The following is a 6,977-nucleotide window of genomic DNA, read 5'->3' as shown; positions in this document are numbered from 1 at the left end:
TCTATCTATCTATCTATCTATCTATCTATCTATACATGTGTGTATATGTTTGTGTGACTGTGTTTGTCCCCCTCCACTACCACCCATGTTGGTGTGCTTACGTCCCCGTAAGATTAGCGGTTCGGCAAAAGTGACCGATAGAATAAGTACTAGGCTTACAATGAGTAAGTTCTGGGGACGATTTGTTCAACTAAAAGCGGTGTTCCAGCATGGCCGCAATCAAATGACCACGTGAGAGCTTGTGTGAGGCGTGCCTCGTGTGTGTGTGTGTGTGTGTGTGTGTGTATAGAGAACACATATCTGTGTGTGTGTTTTGCCTTATGTGTGTGTGTGTATAGAAGTGCATGTTTCTTTGTGAGAGTGTGTCTTATGTATGGGTGTGCTTTATGTGTGTGTGCCTTATGTATGTGTACTTTATGCATGTATGAGTATGTGTGTGTACGTGTGTTCCTTATGTAGGTGTGTGTGTATAGACGTACACGTGTCTCTGTATGTCGGCATGCGAGCGTACGTTATGTGTGTGAGTGTGTCTATAAAGGCCACAGGTTTGTGTGCGTATTTGGGTACGAATTTGTGTGCGCTTGTGTGTATGTGTGTGTGTGCGCGCGCTATTGCGCGCGAGTAGGTGTGTGTGTACATATATATGTGCATATGTGTATGTGAGAGCATGTGTGTGTATGCGTGGGTTTCTGTGTGTGTATGTGTGCGTGCGTGTGTCACTGCCCTGACATGTGGATGTCCTCTCTAAAATGACATGTAGACAGAGATACATGTCTATGTAAATATATCTTGAAGATCAATCAGCGTTTATAGTTTACGTGTATGTGTGTGTGTATGTGTGACACATTTTTCCCATGACATTATCTCTTACAGGTGACCAGACATGTCTGACGTGAGATAAAGAGACTAAAGTGGCCAACAATGAACGATCAACAGACGCACACTGTGGTAGGTCTATATGTGCAAGTGAAATGTCAAAACGAGGCTAGAGACTCCATTTTTATCTAGATTGCATTGTTAACGATCATTTTTGTTTCCGTTTCCTTCTGTGTTTCGTAGAAACTGGTTATCTTTGACAGAAGGAATTCAAAGCAACAGAAGTGTGTGTGTATATGTGTATATATGCGTTTGTGTGGGTATGTTTATGTGTGTTTGTGTCTGCTTTTCTGTGTGTGTTCAATATATATGTCAGGAGTGGCCAAACCGCGGCTCGCGAACCATATGCGGCACTTCGACCGTTAATATGCGGCTGGTGAAAATAGGTCGGCTGAGCTCCCGTTTTCATCACAGTTTATTTTAAAGGTAAATAAGAAAAAATTCAAGCTTTATGATTATTTACTGAGTATGAATTGAGATTCCATTGGATTAAAACGTAAGTTTAATGTTCATGGTTAGTAAAAATATTTAAGAATTTAAATCCTAGTTTTAATGCTAAATCTGAGTGAGGCATTGTTCTTTAGTGGTGAGGGAAGGAATGGTAGGAGGCAGGAGGGGTTAAAGAAATTTCCGGTCAGCAAGGGTTACTGAGAAACGTCAGAAGTCTGAGGTCATGAGTAAGGGGGATTAAAGATTTGGGTGCGCCGGGGACACGGGTGGCTTAATGAGTCTTGTCCCGACCGCACTCACGTTATGTACATTAATGCAGTGTAACACAAGACGTTGAACTGTGCAGACCTAGTCGATACACTTCGGATATAAGTTTTGTCTAAAAGTGTCTGTGAAAATTTTGTGAAGGGAGATGGCTTCCTCAAATTGTAAAAAACGAAAATATGAAGATGAAAACAGCAATTTTAAGCCAGAGTGAGAAGAAGATTTTGCACTCACCGTTAAAGGAGGTAAACATTTGTGCCTTTTCTGCCATGTCATTCAGTCATTACAAAGCCAGTAACTTGAAACGCCACTATAAAAGAAATCACAAAGAACTTTTCGTGTGATTATCCACCTAAATCAGAATTGAGGAAAAACAAATTAACTGTGTTAAGATCATCCCTAAATGGCCAGCGGACACTGTTGACAACGTTCTATAAGGAAGTTGATACAACGACTGAAGCCAGTTTTGTTATTCATCGAATATTACTCGTGCTAAACGCCCATATTCTTATGGCGAATTTGTTAAGGGGAATATAACTGAAGTTGTTGCAGCGTTAGATTAAAATAACGCAAGACTTCAGCGATGAATAGCACAAACACAAACTTCACGCCACACTGCAGAGAGGCGTACCTCTCAGATCATCTGCTGATGTTGCAGGCAAAATGCAAAATGATTTAAAGAATTCTCTTGCATTCAGCTTGGCTCTTGACGAATCAACAGACATACAAGACAACCCGCAATAAAATTGAAATGAGTCGCACTCTAGTTTTCTTCAGTCTAGGACATTTTATTTCTGCCAGTTGTGGAAGAATACGAAGATAAATTACAGAGACTGCTTGATGATTTCCTAGCCAGGTTTGATGACTTGCGGAAGATGAAGCTCTGATTCGCCTTTCTTGTAAATTCATTTATGTTTGATGTGGTCAACGAGTGGCGAACCCTGCTGTACTCTTTCACCACAACGTTCTCTCACTCTTACTTCCTGTTTCTGTTGTGCCTGTAATTCAAAGGGGTCAGCCTTGTCACACTGTGTCACGCTGAATATCCCCGAGAACTACGTTAAGGGTACACGTGTCTGTGGAGTGCTCAGCTACTTGCACGTTAATTTCACGAGCAGGCTGTTCCGTTGATCGGATCAACTGGAACGCTCGTCGTCGTAAGCGACGGAGTGCCAACAACAAGTGGTCAACGACAGATGTCCAATTCTCGAACCTCTGGTTACGGAAATGGAACTAATGGAATTACAGGAGGGAGTCTAAAGACGATCTATGAACCCCAGTCTACAATTGAGTTCTGGAACCAAGTTCTAGAAATAAAATATCCTAAACTGAAGAAAACTAGTGTACGACTCATCTCAGTTTCCAGTGCAACATGCTGTTGTGAATCACTGTACTCTGTAATGAAGTTTGTGAAGTCGAAGCCTTGTGCAATCCTTACAAACTAACGCCTGACTTATCAGTGACCCTGATCGCATCATCTCCACTGAACAGGACACCAGACTTACTCATTCACTGCTGAACAGACTGGAGCAATGTGAAACGAAGTGTAAAAACACAACGCACCACCCAATCCGGGAATCGAAACTATGTTCTCGCGTTCGTGAGTTCAACACTCTAACCACTCGGCCAGGCGCTTTGACGTCTCATAATATGACTTTGAAAAAAAGAATGTATCGAGAATGTTATTGCAAACTTTAAAAATAAAGTTAATGGACTTTGTAATGGAACAAGAATTTGAATAATGCATTTACATGGAAGCGTGTCTGAAGTCCAAATTGCCACAGAATGGAAAACATATTGTTCCTGAAATTAAACTGAGACTCGTTCATTCCACTCCGTCATTCAACCTTACACAATTAAATATTCCAGTTAGGTTTTCAATGCTATCTATTGAATAAAATATGCCTTTCGCCTCATCCGACATCTTTTAATACCCTGTCGTGTATTATACACGCACGCGGTACAGGGACCGCAAATCTCTCTGAATTCAAAGCCCTACTGTCTTATAAATGAAAAGACATTTTTGGCAATGTGGTGCCTGATATCGTAAAAGATAGGGGGGTTATTTGGTAGATTCAATCAGTCCTCACCTGTGGTTAAACAACAGCAACAACAACAACAACAACGACAACAATAAATAATGTTTGCCTCTCAAACCCTCTTTCATGGGGCTGAAGAGATGATAGTCTGAAGGCGCTAAATGATTCCAGTGATGAGGAAGTGCAAACTGTAGTGAAGAAGTGGCTTAAAGAACAGTCAACAGAATTTTATGGGGCAGGGATACATGCTCTCATTCGAATGCGGAACATTGCTATTGAGAGAAACGGTGACTATGTTGAGAAGTAAGGATGTGATCCACAGAGAACCAGCTTCATTTTGATGTATGATACATGTTCCTGTGTTGGTAATAATACCTGTCCTAAACAAAATGGTATTACTTTTTGACTCACCCTCGTACCAATCTATCTTTTGCTTATGAATGTCGTGACTGAAACTATTTTGTTTTGTTAAATTTATTGAAGCAGAAAATACCAATTCTACTTGCAGAAAATACCAATTCTACTTGCAGAAAATACCAATTCCACTTGTTTTGGTAGATATTTAACATCATCACCAGAATAACCATGAAATGTAATTTCGCAGTGAAAGGTTTAACGATAAAGGATGAAACACATAGGCACAGGAGTGGCTGTGTGGTAAGTAGCTTGCTTACCAACCACATACATGGTTCTGAGTTCAGTCCCACTGCATGGCACTTTGGGCAAGTGCTTTCTATTATAGCCTCGGGCTGACCAAGGTTTTGTGAGTGGATTTGGTAGACGGAAACTGAAAGAAGCCCATCGTATATATATGTATGTGTATATATATAATGTGTGTGTTTGTTCCCCCAACATCGCTTGACAACCGATGCTGGCGTGTTTACGTCCCCGTAACTTAGCGTTTCGGCAAGAGACCGATAGAATAAGTACTAGGCTTACAACGAATAAGTCCTGGGGTCGATTTGCTCGACTAAAGGCGGTGCTCCAGCATGGCCGCAGTCAAATGACTGAAACAAGTAAAAGAGTAAAAGACTAAAAGAGTATAATTCCTAACAGGAGCAACCCAGACAACGACTGCATTAACCAAACGCATGATTTTTAATTTCGCTGTGAAAGGGTCAAGGCCATGGAGAGTGATTTAAGAGAAATTTGGCTGTTATTTCTAGCAACACGAAGCGACCATGAAAATCAGTGGCTCTCAATCATATTTGACCTATGGACTCCTTTGATTCCTATTTTGCTCGGTTGACCCTCATAGCAATTCCATGGTTTAAAAAAAAATCCAATTATATGTTTTTATTTATATATTAATATATTACTAGGAATTTTATAGGAAAATTGAAATAAATATTTTGTGCATTGTAGAAATATAAGCAATTTATTGTTCATAATTTTCCCCAGCAAAATCTTATACAGACCCCAAAAAGTCAGATGGATGTCCAAAGGTCATATGATACCCTAGGGTCACATGGACCCTGGTTGAGAACCACTGAGGCAAACGATCCCCCACTGACACAGAGTATAGGTAAGAATTTATAGAGAAGTCTACGAAGGCTGATTATTCCGATAGAATGATAATTAACTCTATAGAATTTAATTAGCGCGATAGAGTATAATTACCTCTATAGAGGCATAATGAACGAGTGAATGAATAGGTGAATGAATAAATTAATTAGTTTTGTAATTATTCCATCGTCGCTTCCCTCTTCCCACCACTGTAAATTAATGCCAGATATCTATATATATACACGTATATACGCACATGCATGCATATATGCATACATGTGTATATAAATCTAAACATTTATCCATCTATCTATCTATCTATCTATCTATCTATCTGTCTATCTGTCTGTCTGTCTGTCTGTCTATCTATCTATTTATCTATCTATCTGCATTCGTAAGTCTTTATGTTTAAGTTCAAATTCCACTGGGGTCGACTTCTCCGTTGCATATTTTTTTCTGTGTGGATAAAAAAAGTATAGCTCAAGTACTGGGGCCAATGTAATCCCTTTAAAGTTGCTGGCCTTGTCCCAAAATTTGAAACCATTAATTCTTAAAGGCAGTGAGCTGGGAGAATCGTTAAGGCGTCGGAGAAAATGCATAGCGGTATTTCGTCCCTCTCTATGATCTAAGTTTAAATTCTACCGAGGTCGACTTTGCCTTCTACCCTTTGGGGTCGATGAAATTAATACTAGGGTCGATGTAATCGACTAGACCCCTGCCTTAGAAAATTTCAGGCCCTGTGCCTATAATAGAAAGGTTTCTTATTATTATTAAGGCACCGAGCAAGGCGGCGAGCTGGCAGAATTGTTAGCACGCCGGGCGACATGCTTAGTGGTATGTCGCCTGTCTCAATGTTCTGAGTTCAAATTCCGCCGAGGTTGACTTTGCCATTCATCCTTTCGGGGTCGATGAAATAAGTACCGGTTGAGCCCTAGGGTCGAATCGACTAGCTCCCTCGCCACTAATTCCAGTCATTATACAGATAGCAGAAAGGATTATAGTTATTACCTTGACAGTCTGAGTTCAAATTCCGCCGAGGCCAACTTTGCCTTCCATCTTTTCGGGGTCAGTTGAACACAAGGATCGATATAAATCAGGCCACGTGCCTCTACTAAAAAAGGTTTTTGCTGTTAGAGTCTGTGTGGTTGTTATTGTTGTTGTTGCTGTTGCTGGTGTCGTCAGTCGTTCTGTTGTTGTTGTTACTATTATTGTCAATGTTGTTGTTGTTGCTGCTGTTGTTGTTGTTGTTTTCAATGCATGGCTGTCAGTGACCAATTTGTCGTTTCCCAGACTTCAAGGAGATATTATATAAACCACAAAACTTGGCCTCTTTCTGCAATGATAAATATTTAAAATAAGACGCTTCTGGTAGGAATCTGCATTGAATAATAATAATGATACTACTACTACTACTACTAATAATAATGATGATGATGATGATGATGATGATGATAATGATGATGTTGTTTATCCCTATTGGCCACAAGGGCCTGTGGTAGGTCTGATATTCCTTGTGTGAGAAGCGAATACACACATGCGCATAACATGCATATGTGTGCGCGTGTGCTAGTGCATATATATATATATATATATATATATATATATATATATACGCAAACATATGTTTACATATATTGTTTGCGTATATATATATATATGTGTATATGAGTTTTTGTGATTACATACATATATGCATATAGATATATATGTGTGTATATACAATCGTATGTACGTGTACATGTATATATATGTATATATATGTACATATATATATGTATATGTACATATATATATATATGTATATATATATATATATATATATATATATATATATATATATAT

At 39.3% G+C, this 6,977-nt stretch overlaps 1 long non-coding RNA gene across 1 annotated transcript in view; it reads right to left on the bottom strand.

Annotated features, from left to right (window-relative positions):
* Nucleotides 1-1,823: 1,823 nt before the first annotated feature.
* LOC128250630 (uncharacterized) overlaps nucleotides 1,824-6,977 on the bottom strand; it is a 31,923-nt gene continuing 26,769 nt past the window's right edge. The window contains exons 2-3 of the long non-coding RNA XR_008266660.1: nucleotides 6,144-6,468; nucleotides 1,824-1,900 (exon numbers count right to left, since the gene is read on the bottom strand). This is a non-coding gene — a long non-coding RNA (uncharacterized LOC128250630). The remainder of the gene's footprint in view (nucleotides 1,901-6,143; nucleotides 6,469-6,977) is intronic.

This window comes from Octopus bimaculoides, chromosome 23, assembly GCF_001194135.2.
Source record: "Octopus bimaculoides isolate UCB-OBI-ISO-001 chromosome 23, ASM119413v2, whole genome shotgun sequence".
NCBI classification, from domain to species: Eukaryota; Metazoa; Mollusca; class Cephalopoda; order Octopoda; family Octopodidae; genus Octopus; species Octopus bimaculoides.
The sequence above is the reverse complement of the archived record's forward strand: the minus strand, read 5'-3'. Positions and strand labels throughout refer to the sequence as shown.